The sequence below is a fragment of the Crinia signifera genome, chromosome 4 (assembly GCF_055691185.1).
Source record: "Crinia signifera chromosome 4, ASM5569118v1, whole genome shotgun sequence".
Classification (NCBI taxonomy): Eukaryota; Metazoa; Chordata; class Amphibia; order Anura; family Myobatrachidae; genus Crinia; species Crinia signifera.
The window spans coordinates 170,065,161-170,080,371 of record NC_139220.1 but is presented as its reverse complement, the minus strand read 5'-3'; the positions used below and the strand labels follow the sequence as shown (position 1 = coordinate 170,080,371).

The 15,211-nt window shown below is 44.5% G+C and overlaps 1 long non-coding RNA gene across 1 annotated transcript; it reads left to right on the top strand.

Moving 5' to 3' along the window:
- The first annotated feature begins 329 nt into the window (after positions 1-329).
- On the top strand, positions 330-4,789 carry LOC146072458 (uncharacterized). Its single transcript, XR_014473136.1, has 4 exons — positions 330-397; positions 934-1,001; positions 4,122-4,183; positions 4,720-4,789. It is a non-coding gene; the product is annotated as an uncharacterized LOC146072458 (long non-coding RNA).
- Positions 4,790-15,211: the final 10,422 nt, after the last annotated feature.

The following is a 15,211-nucleotide window of genomic DNA, read 5'->3' as shown; positions in this document are numbered from 1 at the left end:
AATCAAGGATACTATTATGCACAAAATATCAATATATATAAATACAAACATCAGAAATTCTTCCCACGTAACATTGGTGAGATATTGATGTATAACAATATTACTTAGAGCATAAGTTGTACTATTCTGCAACAAGCAAATAAGCAACTATCCATTCACCTGCAATGTATAACAAACTGTTACAATATCAAAACAGGTTATAGCGTTTTACCAGTACTAGATTATCATTGCGCAATAATTGTTTATGTCTACAATAGTCTTGGGTTAACCCTATTATGACTGCAGTCACCTGTTCTTTAAGCGCTTATTTATAACAAATATTCTTTCTTTTTTAGGTCCCACGCTGCAAGGTCAACTCTCTGTGTATTTGTAATCCAAAGTCAAGAGAATACATAAGGTAAGTCTTGCGTAATAATGCTGCTAACTTTTAACTTGAACGTCAAATAATCTGATAATAGATGACAGAAGCTAGCAATATTTTTGGAATATCCTGAGTAGAATGATATAAGCAATTTTCCCTTAGCAGTATAATTGCCACAAGTGTCTCTATAAGTGTCAGTCCACTTCTGTAATATGCAGCTTTGGGGCTGATTCAGCAGCCACTACTCCCTTCCTTCTTACTTGTAGCTAAGGACGACTTGGGTATTGTGTGCAGTATTAACTACTAGAGTCTCTCCCCAAATGCCAGGGTAGGTACTGCTTATTGCTGCCTGGATGAGGTGAATGTTACACACAATGCTTTCTTTAGCCGGGAGAGGTGTTAGGTTGGCTATGAGGTTATTGCAGGGGCGTTACAGCTATCTGTGGGCCATCCTGTAGGCTGTCTCCGGCTGGACTATCTCTGGGCTGATCTGTGGGATATGCAGGAGGCTGTACTGTGCTGCCTTGGGGCTGGACAATCACTCACCACACCCTCTTCTTTATCGATCACAGCTTGGATCAGTCACCGCCTCTGTCACCGCTGCTCAAGGGGACCTCGGGAAATCACCTGAGCCCTTTTGGTAAGTATTCTCCTAATTACAGCAACGCATCACACACTTTCCAGCTGCGCAGCTCTGCTGCCTTAACTTTTTCTCCACCACTACTACACAGTGTCCTTTCTGCTGCACTTCAGCTTTCCTCATCCCCTATCCGCAACACACCTAACGCTCTTTCCCCTGAGCACCTCTATAGTCCCTGCTCTGGGGTTTCCTGATGAGCAGGGGCTCTGCCAACTGTCAGAGTATATTTTCCTTTCTGGAATATTCCTCACAGTTCTCCCCTTTAAAGCAGGGTATATGGTATAGTCCACCCTAATGGGCTAGGAGGACAAGTCCATTGTCAGTTCAGGAAAGGGGTAAACAGTGTTCAGTCCACAATATTCTATTAATAAGGGGTATTAACACATTAATACTTTTCCTAAATAATTAATTAACTACTAATATTACTTTTGATATCTGCTACATTTACTGTATCACAACCATATAACATTTTAGTTTATGTATAAACATTAACCCTTATTGGGGTGTTACATTACTTCCCCGCTGGAACGTTGTGTGTCCTCACACAACAGACAACATCCAATATAGAACAGTCTAATATTTGTGGACACACACACACGCACTCAAAAAAACCACACTTTTTACAATTAATATTGACAAAAGCAGTACTTATTCTGACATTTATGTTCAATCTAATGCCTATACTGTATAAATGGGGCACTTCTGTTTCTCATTCCAAATTTTCTCAAAATCTGGTGCATAATTAATGCTGTTTCACTGGAACTTATCTCAATATATTTACTATTTGGAAGTTTGTACTCTGATGGAACAGAAGTTAAGGGCTCTTTAACTGAAATATATGGTTCTTCACATAAAATAGATTCAGACTTTAGCATAAAAGAACCAAGGCAATTAAGTTCATGGGAACCCAACCTCTCTGCTGTGGTTGAGTGGGCAACTCTTTCAATGTCTTCCTTATATTCAACAGTTTTTAAATCTGGCTGGTTGTAGTGAACTTTACCGGCATGTGTGTCATCCATTCTAGGTTTAATCTGGTATTCTGGCTCTGGAAGAGATTGTGGTTTGTTAGTATCCTGTAGGTTCTGCTGCACCACTTCACTCTGTTGCTCTACATTTTGTTCAACTGTCCTCCCAACTGATTTTCTCTGCACTGGGACATTGGCATATGGACTGCGACCTGCTGCATATTTGCTGCCTTGCACTGAAACACCATTAGGACCAGTTACATTAGTAGCTTTGGTGCCCTTCTCTCCAATCACCACATTGAACTCCACCAACTCTCCTTCTTCCAAACTGCAGAAGAAGTTCCTGGGGTTGTTCTTCTTAATGGCAGTATAGTGCACAAATACATCTTCCTTGGTGTCAATACGGTTTATAAAGCCATAACCCCGTTGGACATTAAACCATAATACTCGACCCAAAATGTTCCTTGTGCTGGCTGGCAGAACACTGCCTGCATTAGGTACACCAACATTTTTAGCCTGGTTTTGCAATACTGTTTCTGGACCTATATCTTGTCTGTCATCCACAGGTTGATCAATTCTTGCTGTGCTTCCTGAGCACTGATCCTCTGCCTCAGGGTATGAGTTTAAATTCTCATGTTGCCTGCAGTTGAACTGAACATGTTCCTTTTGTCTACGGCATTGACATACTGGCAATCCCTTTGCGTCAAACTGGTAGGTCCGTTTTATTCTTGAATTCCTGGCTCTCTTTTCGATATAACCTTTCTGTTGTTCTTGAGGAAGCAATTGCTCTTTTGTTGGGTCTTCCACCTCCCTGCACAGTCCTGTAAAACCCTGGATAGATTCTTCAATCTTGCTTTTTAATACTTCACTTTGGTCAGGGCAGGAGGATAACTGAGCATGCTGTATGACTGCCTCTTTGGGTGCCATGGGTTTTTTTCTTTCATTATAGCTGATTTTAGAGGGACTTCTGGCCTCAGAATTTTCCACTGATAAGGAGGAGGTAGTTTCAGAAGATGTATTCAGTCCCAGAATTTTGATAACAGTCTCCTTAAATTCAGGGAAAGGGCAAGTTGGATTCTGTGATCTCACCATGCATAATGTAGTACGCACTGCATCCCCGAGAGCTCCTTCTATAAATTGACTGGTCAATGTTTCATCCTCTTGTTGTTTTTCACGGGGGTCAAAGTTCTGTAGTTCTTTGAGTGATTCTTGCAAACTGAGAGCAAATTCTCTTAAGGATTCATGGGGCTGTTGCTTTCTTCCATAGAAGTTAATTTTAAGTTTAGATAAAGTTTGCAAATCAAAAATAGTGGACAATTTTTTAAATATGTCTTCTACGTTCTTCTTCTGTTCAGTAGACCAAGAGTTTACTTCCCGAAGGGCTAGGCCTCTTAACTGTCCGATCAATATTTCCACCTTCTGTGGCTCATTAAGGGAACCTATGCAAAATAGTGACAGCAGTTTTGATTTGAAGTCCTTAAATATACTGTTACCTGGAGTACATGCTTTCCCAGAATAAGTTGGCAGCCATGGGGCTCCAGGGTAGTAAGGCATTGTGATTGGTGATGCCATTGTTCTTTGCCTGGGTGACATGGGTAACAATCTCCGTCTCAAAGTTAACACAGGAGTCTGGATATCCAACATCTTGTTCCTATCCTGTTCGCGGACGCCAAATGTGATACTCTCTCAGATAAGTATCTTTATCCTTACAGGTTATCTTGCAACAGCAATTATCAACAGCTCACCACAATAACTCACGAGGAAAAATAATAGAGTAATTTTATTAAGCTGGAACTCCGTTTTTCTTAAAGGAACTGATGGAAATCAAGGATACTATTATGCACAAAATATCAATATATAAATACAAACATCAGAAATTCTTCCCACGTAACATTGGTGAGATATTGATGTATAACAATATTACTTAGAGCATAAGTTGTACTATTCTGCAACAAGCAAATAAGCAACTATCCATTCACCTGCAATGTATAACAAACTGTTACAATATCAAAACAGGTTATAGCGTTTTACCAGTACTAGATTATCATTGCGCAATAATTGTTTATGTCTACAATAGTCTTGGGTTAACCCTATTATGACTGCAGTCACCTGTTCTTTAAGCGCTTATTTATAACAAATATTCTTTCTTTTTTAGGTCCCACGCTGCAAGGTCAACTCTCTGTGTATTTGTAATCCAAAGTCAAGAGAATACATAAGGTAAGTCTTGCGTAATAATGCTGCTAACTTTTAACTTGAACGTCAAATAATCTGATAATAGATGACAGAAGCTAGCAATATTTTTGGAATATCCTGAGTAGAATGATATAAGCAATTTTCCCTTAGCAGTATAATTGCCACAAGTGTCTCTATAAGTGTCAGTCCACTTCTGTAATATGCAGCTTTGGGGCTGATTCAGCAGCCACTACTCCCTTCCTTCTTACTTGTAGCTAAGGACGACTTGGGTATTGTGTGCAGTATTAACTACTAGAGTCTCTCCCCAAATGCCAGGGTAGGTACTGCTTATTGCTGCCTGGATGAGGTGAATGTTACACACAATGCTTTCTTTAGCCGGGAGAGGTGTTAGGTTGGCTATGAGGTTATTGCAGGGGCGTTACAGCTATCTGTGGGCCATCCTGTAGGCTGTCTCCGGCTGGACTATCTCTGGGCTGATCTGTGGGATATGCAGGAGGCTGTACTGTGCTGCCTTGGGGCTGGACAATCACTCACCACACCCTCTTCTTTATCGATCACAGCTTGGATCAGTCACCGCCTCTGTCACCGCTGCTCAAGGGGACCTCGGGAAATCACCTGAGCCCTTTTGGTAAGTATTCTCCTAATTACAGCAACGCATCACACACTTTCCAGCTGCGCAGCTCTGCTGCCTTAACTTTTTCTCCACCACTGCTACACAGTGTCCTTTCTGCTGCACTTCAGCTTTCCTCATCCCCTATCCGCAACACACCTAACGCTCTTTCCCCTGAGCACCTCTATAGTCCCTGCTCTGGGGTTTCCTGATGAGCAGGGGCTCTGCCAACTGTCAGAGTATATTTTCCTTTCTGGAATATTCCTCACAGTTCTCCCCTTTAAAGCAGGGTATATGGTATAGTCCACCCTAATGGGCTAGGAGGACAAGTCCATTGTCAGTTCAGGAAAGGGGTAAACAGTGTTCAGTCCACAATATTCTATTAATAAGGGGTATTAACACATTAATACTTTTCCTAAATAATTAATTAACTACTAATATTACTTTTGATATCTGCTACATTTACTGTATCACAACCATATAACATTTTAGTTTATGTATAAACATTAACCCTTATTGGGGTGTTACATTAGCACATACAGTATCAGGAAATATAGTTTTATTGTGTAACTGGCTTAAGTTACAAATATCTTGAAATACTTGAACTAATTTCCATTCACAGAAATCAAGTGCAGGATTTTTAAAAAAATCTGAAGGAAAAAAAAGCAAGATCATGCATCTCTTCTTCTGCAGCATGGCACTGTAAATTGTTGAGGCATAGGTGGGTGGGAGAATAGACTGGGGTTGGTTGGAAGGAATAGGATGGGATTTGGTGGGATGAGCAGTAACAAGGGGTGGGGAATGGCCAACTGTTTGAACTGCTCCTCTTCGTCTGGAGCAAATTCACGCAGAGGTGACCAGGTACACCGCAAATTTGTCAAAGTGGTCCAGGGGTTTTGCAATTGTCTTCTTCCTTGCTTGAAAATTAGATCCTGGGTGATATTTTTCTACTTCTGGGATCGCTTTCTGGAAGCTTGGGGAAGGCTTGGAGGAGAAAGTAGTATATGAGGTCTCCTCTGGTAGAGGCCCAGGGGTCTGGGAGTTTTCTGTGTCCCCAAGTAGACTGAAGTTTTAGGTTCTGGAGATTTACCTGTCCTAACTTAGTCTGTTCTGAAATAAAATCATACTTTAAATACATGTTTTAATATTTTGGGTACTTGTGGATTATCACGGCTCCCATCGCATGCCAAATGTAGTGGCATGCGATGGCATGCGATTTGATACGATTTTTGCAGTTTTTAGGCATTTTTTCAAAAATCGCATGCAATCGCATCGCATGCGATTTGATCGCGTGCGATTTTTAACAGAAAAGCATCCAAAAGTATTGACATTAGTATGAAACATGTTCAATGGCCCCCAAATGGCATTTTTGAGGCTGTACCACCCCCACTATCAAGGCAAACCCGAAGCGTGACGAGTGCAGCGAGCCCGCGGGGGGCGGCGGTACGCGTCCTACGACCTTTTCATACCCCCACTATCCACGTCGGCGTGGAGTTGAGAATAGAAAGTGTGGCGAGCGCAGCCTGTGAAGCCCGCGAGGGGACGCGGATACCTGTGGGCTCGCCACACTTTCTATTCTCAACTCCACGCTGACGTGGATAGTGGGGGTATGAAAAGGTCAAAGGACGCGTACCGCTGCGCTCGCCACGCTTCGGGTTCGCGTTGATAGTGGGGGTGGTACAGCCTCAAAAATGCCATTTGGGGGCCATTGAACATGTTTCATACTAATTTCAATACATTTGGATGCTTTTCTGTTAAAAATCGCATGCGATGCGATTTTTTCATGTACGATGGCCATCGTGGGAGCCGTGATACTCCACAAGTACCATATTTTGTTTTCCATTTTTTTTCAGCTCTCTGCAAGTGTGTAACAGCAGCAAGCCATGGCAGAGGATTATGAAAATGGGGCATTTCCTTAACTGTGGCTATTGATGGTATGCACGTCTGCATAACTCCTGTTAACAGCAGACCGGTGACTTCCACTAAAAGGAGTACTTGGACTTCCGGTTCCGGCAGCGTTATGTGAGGCTGCTTGCTCAGAGAGCTCTGCTGCTAACCGGCTCAGCACACCATTTACTCAGCGATTTCGCCTCCAGAATCAGCAACACCCGCTCCCAGACGTCCACTGACCTCCCCCGCTGCACGGAAAGGTGCCTGACAGGTATGTTCGGCACAACACCACGCACCAACAGGGGTAAGAATCCGGTACCTGCCACTCCCAAAATGGCGCCCGGCACAGAAACGCAGAGACAGACGCCCCAGCAACTCTCCCCTCTCCCCCAGCGCACCAAGAACACCAATCCCCCTGGCTCAGATACGTCCCCAGAAGCCTCTCAATCCCCCGCACCGCACTCGGACATCACACAGCCGCAGGCTGAAGACCCGGTCACTTATGGGGACATGATAAATGCTATAAGAGCAGCTATGGCCCCCTTGCTACAGGAGCAAACATACAGCATTAACCAGCAAATAGCCCAGCTGCAGAAGCGGATGGTGGAAGCTGAGTGCAGGGTGAGGGAATGCTTTAAAGACGTGGCAGATATAAAACCTGTTATTAAGCAGCAATCGAAAGACCTGCACTACTTATACAACAAAGTCCAGGACTTAGAGAACAGGTCCAGGAGACACAATTTACAAATCGTGGGTCTCCCAGAATCTCTCAAAGGCCCAGATCTGTTCCACTTCATCAAGCTCAAACTTCCTGAACTCCTGGGAATTCGGGATAGATGTGCAGACATGATAGTCGAACGTGCACACAGACTGGGCAGCAGAAACCCACAAGATGGCGCCAAACCCAGAGCAGTCATATTTAAAACGATGAACTTTTTACACAAAGAGCTCATTTGGACAACTTCACGCAAAAAGAGAGACCTCTCCTGGGAAGGTCACGTCATCCTAATATTCCAGGATTACACAGCCGAACTCTCCAAACAGAGAAAGGAATTTTCTCCCATCTGTGCTCGTCTCATCAAGCTAGAACGCAAGTTCGCTTTATTATACCCGGCGAAACAGAATCTATGATGGCTCGTCCTACAAGGACTTCATGATGGCGCGAGACGCAGAGCGCTTCCTCATGGAAGAACACAGCGGCGAACCACACCGAGATCAAATGTCAGATTGTGACTGAACCTAATGTTGAAATTGTGTCTCCCCCTCCCACTATGTGCCTATACAATGACTCCTGTTGCCTACTTTCTGGGTCCCATTTATTTTCTCACTAACTTTTGAGAACTGTCCATCAAACTACGGACATAACAGCGGTTACATTTCCAGGATGCTGTGGAGCGATGATGTCCTCCCTTCGGGCGGAAGGTTTCTAAACACATGCTACACTTGTTTTCCATAAGGCTGAATATACTTCTTCATTAATGTTTGTTTGAGCCGGTGAGCCTAGGAGCTCATATACAGTGTAATAGTATAAGATGTATTGCTCTCTCCAGTTGAGAGAAGGAATTCAGCCACTATGGCTTGCTATATGTTTAGTTAATATGTTTAGTTTGTTTTTCCTTGTCCCTCACCCAGCCCTATCCCCATGGATCTATGAGAATGAGACCCCGTACTCCAGTACACCTGACCCTAAAGATACCTTCGCAATAATCCCCGTAAGTGTCAACGACGCCCTTAATGACCAGCTATGACACTCAATATTGCTAGCTGGAATGTAGGTGGCATTAATTCTCCAGTAAAGAGGAAGAGGATTCTGGTATACTTGAATAAGCTAAAACGGTAATTCTGGTATACTTGAATAAGCTAAAACGGTACTTATGTATTATCTGAGCTGACGATTTTTTGATTGTATGCCTTAACTTAAGGCATACAATCAGATGCGATGCGATGCAATATCGCATCGCATCGCATACGATCATATCGCATGCGATGCGATGCGTTGACCCAATTTTTCCATAGGATTCAATGTTAAAATGGACTGAGTCCATTTTAACATGGAATTCAATGGGAAAAAGGGGTCCTTTTCATACCCCTACTATCCAAGTGGGCATGGAGTTGGATATAAACCTGTGGCGAGCGTAGCGAGCCACCGAGCCCAAAGCGTGGCGAGCGAAGCGAGCCCCGCGAGGGGACGGTATTCTGTGTCCCCTCGCGGGGCTCACTACGCTCGCCTCGCTTTGGGCTCGGTGGCTCGCTACGCTCGCCACAGGTTTATATCCAACTTCATGCCCACTTGGATAGTAGGGGTATGAAACCCCTTTTCCCATTGAATTCCATGTTAAAATGGACTCATTTTAACATTGAATCCTAGGGAAAAATCGGGTCCATCGCATCGCATCGCATCGCATGCGATATGGTCCGATGCGATGCGATGCGATGGACCCGATTTCAAAATTGGCAGCCCAGTTAGTACATAAGTACCGCTAAAACTAGACCTAGCCTGTATACAGAAGACACATCTTCTCCCACAAGAAAATGTGAAACTAAACATGCTCAGATGGAAACTCCTAGCATCTGCATCTTTTACATCTAAGGCTAGGGGTGTCTCTATTCTTGCTAGAAATGGTTTAGATATCGAAGTAATGAAAACTGTTGCGGACCCACAGGGCCGGTATGTCATGTGCCATTTGAAGTTTGAACAGCAAGACTTGATTTGCCTTAACGGTTATGCCCCGAACCAGCGTTCCCCTTCCTTTTTCCAGAAGCTATTAGCACTGTTGACTCCCTTTTCACATCTGCCTCTAATATTATGTGGAGACCTCAATTTGGTCTCTTCTAACCAACTAGACAAACAACAACACTCCTCCACCCCCCGCAAATTACCAAGACTGGGAGTGCCGGTTCTCCACCCAACTGAATGTAATTTCTCATGCCTATCAGCAGCAACAGGGCGGATGTCGCAAATTGACTATGTCCTCATGTCACATTTCCTTTTGCCCAAGGTGGAACATGCTGAAATGGCCCCGATAGTGATATCCGATCATGCAGTGGTACACGTTAGAGTACACATGGGCATAAAACAACCCACCTCTTTAAATTGGAGATGCCCCTCGGCATTAGCCACATCGAATCACCTCAGAGAGGTAGTGAAGTTAGCCTGGGAAGATTACTCCAATAATAATTCTGAGACAGCCACACTTTACTCAAAGCCCCTTTCTGATCGAAACCAATGTGAAAAATTCTGGGAAAACTTAGAAATTCCGCAAATATCTAAAGAGGATTCAACCGCATTGACTAGGCCCATAACTCCCCAAGAAGTTTCCCAGGCCCTCTCATCCCTTAAAATAAGCAAGGCTCCAGGCCCTGACGGCCTCACCTCGGAATTCTATAAACTATTGGCTCCAAAATTGATTCCAGTCCTAACAAAAGTATATAATGTCATACTATCCTCAAACTCCATCCCAAAATATTTTAACTCAGCTACCCTCCGAGTAATCCCGAAGCCAGGCAGGGACCTTTCTCTCCCTGGCTCCTATAGACCAATTTCGTTACTAAACCTAGACTACAAAATGTTAATGAAAATAATGGCCGAGAGATTAAAGTTGATTCTCCCCAGGGTAATACATGGAGACCAAACAGGCTTTGTCATGGGGAGGAGCTCTGTTACCAATATCAGGAGGGTGCTGTCAGCAATATACTCTTCCCAGTGTGCCATGTCGGGGGACCAGAAAGCCATACTATCCTTAGATGCGGAGAAGGCCTTTGACATGGTGCACTGGGAACATTTACACCATACCTTGAGGCGATTCTCTTTCCCAGATGAGTTTATTGGATTTATATCCACTATGTACGATAATGCGTCCTCCAGGATAATATGTAATGGACTAATGTCTGATCCCTTCCCCATACTGAGAGGTACAAGGCAAGGCTGCCCCCTCTCGCCATTACTTTTTGCGCTAGTGCTGGAGCCACTAGCAATCACTTTGAGGAACTGTCCTCACTTCCAAGGCATACAAATCCGAAATGTTGACCTCAGGGTGTCGCTCTCTGCGGACGACATGCTACTATTTCTGTCCCACCCCCAGCATGCCATCCCCCTGATCTTTAAAATATTATTAAATTTTGGTAGTTTCTCGGGTTACAAGGTAAATGTGGACAAATCTGAGCTTCTCACTATCTCCGGCTCCCCCCCCCGGTCTTTCCAGCTGACAACATATTGAATTCAATAAAAAACCAGCCCCTGCAGATTAAATACCTGGGAGTACAAATCCCACATAAAATAGCAGACCTTTATAAAATAAACTTCCCACCTGTCATCTCTAAGATTCTCCAGACACTTGAAAATTGGAAGGCACTGCCCCTCTCCCTACTGGGGAGAGTTGAGGTCTTAAAATCCGTGATATTTCCAAGATTGATGTACCCGATGCAAATGTTACCCTTAAAAATTAGCCCCGCTGACACTAAAACGCTAACACAGGCATTCACTAAGTTTATCTGGAATAACAAAAAGCCCAGAATCTCCTTCGCCAAACTAAAACAACCCAAAGACAGGGGTGGGCTGGGCCTACCAGACATACCCAATTATGCAAATGCCCTCCTTGCCAGATTCGCTGTAGGCTGGCTACAGGAGGTGAATTGCTACTCTCATTATGAGGTTGACGCTGCAGTACTCTTTCCATACTCCCCCAAAGCCCTAATACATTTGAAAAAACAACAGATCCCCTCTCAAATATATCAAAACCCCCTGTTCCAGGATATCTATAATGCCTGGCACACAGTCTGCACAAAGATGGAACTACTGTAGACCTAAAATCTTCAGAGTGGATGCCTATCTGCAGTAATCCACTATTTCCACCTGGAATAAACAACCCAAGCTTTAACAGATTACAGAATAAGGGCCTTAAATTTGTTACACAGGTGTTTGATCCGGGAGGGAAAGTCTTCCCCTTTAGAAAACTTCAGAAGATGTTGGCCTACCCAATGCTGCAATGTTCTCTATAACACAACTGCAACACTTCGTGCAGTCCCTTTCCCCCCGGGGTAATGGTGGAGACCCCACGCTCTCTTCTACACTCTTGGTCTGACAAAATAATTACCGACCAATTTAAGACCAAAATGATATACACAGAATTACAGAATAAATCTTTATTGTCAATACAAGATAAAACTCGGGAGCAGTGGGCCAGAGACTTTCCTCAGGTGACAACGCAAGATATATTTAAACATTTTGAAACAACAATGAAAATTCCCCAGTCCTCAGTTTTACAGGAGGTCCATTTCAGGGTAATTAATAAGGCATATATTTCCCAAAAACAGAGAAGCTTCTTTGTCCCTGAGGAAACGGGCAAATGTCTGAAGTGTGGCTTCCATTCTGCCTCACTGCTCCACAATCTCTGGTCCTGTGGATATACAAAAAAATTATGGTATAAGATTCTCTACTTTTTAGAAAGAGACTTGAAGGTAATAGTACAACTCCACCCAATCCCAATAATGTTCCTGAACTTTGAGGCTTGGAGCATTGAGGATACGAGTAGCCATCTAATTCCATTCTTGACTATATTATTCACTGTGGCCAAGAAAGCCATTTTAAAAGCCTGGACCAGCAAACACATACCCAGCCTGACAGACGTTGAGGAACTACTCAACACCTACATGGCCTTCGATAGATATAACTCGATCCATACTACTCAGTCAATTTCAAGCAGCTTCCTGAGAAAATGGGAACCCTACATCAGAACAAAACCACTAGAGATACAGGACAAACTACAGCATGTACTTGATGTCTCGACCCCAAATATCTGTAATGCCCACTCCTCCACTACAAGTAACTAACTACTGACAGCAATTCACCCCCAAGAACGAATGCAACAATCCCTATGTATTTATACCCACCGTTGTTTTAAGTTAAGATGTAACCATGTGTGATTAAGGAATGCTATGATCCACCTTAACTGATGGAATTGTAACTCTCTTTATCTTATGTCAGGTTGAAATTCAAATATTGTAACCCTCGTTCTAATTTTTCCCATTCTCCCCTCCCCTTCCCCCCCCTCCTCTACCCTCCCTCTCCTTAAACCCCCTTCCCCCCCAATTCAATTTGATTGTTAGAATATTGTTGGACCATTGTTCGTTTGTATGTATACAACCAATTGCACTCAATTTTTGTACTGAATGGTCATTTTATATGTTTATGACTTAAAACCCAATAAAAATACTTTTAAAAAAAAAAAGGAGTACTTCAGTTTTGTGCTGAAGGCGATGGGGAATGCCAACTATCAGCTTACCTTTTTTATGTTAGAAAAACTAGACATTCTTCAAACAGTGGCTCCCTGAAGAATACAAGAGTCTCACCACAAAGACCCTGAAGTTGCCTTGCAGGGAGGAAACGACTGAAGGCCTCCATTTTGTTTTCATGGCTGATAAGGCCTTTGCACTCGATAAGAACATAAAAAAGACATGTTTGCAAAGGCACCTAACTAAGGAGAAGCAGATCTATATTTACAGGCTATCCAGGGAACCCTGTATTGTGGAAAATTTATTTGGCATACTCTTCAAATGCTGCTGCTTTTCCCCAATGGTTATTAACCTGCAGGTGGACAAAATTGGGTGGAGAATGCATGCTTTGTCCTACATAACTTTTTACACAACAAAGCCATCCAGCATAGAACATTGGGCACAGCTGGACCAGAAGATCCAGGGCATCCAGAGGAGATTTGAGTTGAGTTGTCCTCTGTGGAAGAACCTCCTCTTCACTCCATGGACACTGACTGCACAAAAGATGTTAGGGAGGAATACTTGGCCTATTTTAATGGAGTAGGTGCAGTCCCTGGCAGGAGGATGCCATTTGGTAAAGTGTACTTGGTTGGACTAGACTGTAGTGCTTGTAAATAAACAAAACAAAAACAGGACATTATACTTACAGATGCAGCCTGAGATGTAGGGGCGGATTGGCCATTATCTTCACCGGGAAGTTTCCCGGGAGGCTGACAGCAGTGAGGCCGAAATACAGTCACTATCTAATCTCTGTGTGTCAGAATCAGCACATTCCCCGCCACTCTCTCCCCACCGCTCTCTGCCCGCTGAGCTGACCGCTGCCCTGCCTCCTTCTCTCTGACTCCAAATCTTCATCCATACAGTAAGCGGTGCTGTCATCACTAGGGGGTGCGGCCTGTGACTGGGCAGGGGCGGAACTACCGGCAGTGCAGCCGGTGCATTGCACCGGGGCACGCTCCAATGAAACTATACTACTCCGCAGTCTCCCCCACACAAAGCCCGGCCACCCAATCCTATGAAACCCCCATAAAATGCGGAGCTTGACTCCCGGACACGCACAGCATGCCCAGAGCAGCCAGGAAACAGGACTCCTACCTCATACCTGGAGCTGCCGCTGGAGAGGACAGCACCCAGCGGTGGGCGTGGCATCAGCCTGCTGCCGCTGAGCTGGGAGAACCAGCCGCCGCTGCCATGATGTGCCTGTAGTGTGAAAGACCCGGCCACTGCTGTGTGTTGACCGGTGCTAATGCTGCATGCTGTGCCTCAGGGATGGATGCCCACGCCACCGCGCTGATAAGCTGTGAGTGGTAGAATAACTGTGGGGGTGAGCTGAATGTGGGAGAGCAGGGAAGGGGAGGGGGCTGTATCAAAGCAGTGTGAGTGGTGGTGGGGGTGGGGATCTCCCACAGGCGACATCTACCACAATTACTCTTACTCTTTAGTCATCCACTGTTCCTCCTATCTCCCACTATTCCATCTCTCCTCTCTCCCTGTTCCTCCTCTCTACCACTGTTCCTCCTCTCTCCCACTAATCCTCCTCTACTCTCTCTCTCACTGTTACTCCTCTATCCCACTATTCCTCCTCTCCTCTCTCCCACTGTTCCTCCTCTCTCCCACTATTCCTCCTCTCTCCAACTATTCCTCCTCTCCTCTCTCCCACTATTCCTCCTCTCCTCTTTCCCACTGTTTCTCCTCTATCCCACTGTTCCTCCTCTCTCCTACTGTTCCTCCTCTCTTCTGCTCTCTTCTTTCCCACTATTCCTCCTCTTTCCCACTATTACTACTGTCTACTACTATTCCGCCATCTCTCCCACCTTTGCTATAATATCGTGGCTACATCCATACATATATTCAGCAGGCAGAAGCTGGGCTGATAGAAGATGTGGGCAACAGGCAGGGGCAGGGCACTGCATTCTGCAGATTTTTGCCACTGTGGAGAGACAGCAAAAAGATCCCTTTCCTGCACAAGCTGTAATGTAAATGTAATGTACAGTAGCATTTAGAAGGATGTCGTGTAGTAATGTATTGCAGCATATCATGGTGATGTTGTACCCCCGCGTCGCCCCTCTGTCTATCTCTTCACTGGCTCCCCATTCCTTTCCGAGTTCTCTTTAAAATCCTCACCACCACCTACAAGGCTCTCTCCTCCTCCACCGCTCCTTACCTCTCTTCAGTGATCTCTATCCACACTCCCTCCCGTCCTCTTTGCTCCGCTGCTGACCGCCGCCTGACCTCTTACCTAATCACCTCCTCCCACTCCCGTGTCCAAGACTTCTCTTGCG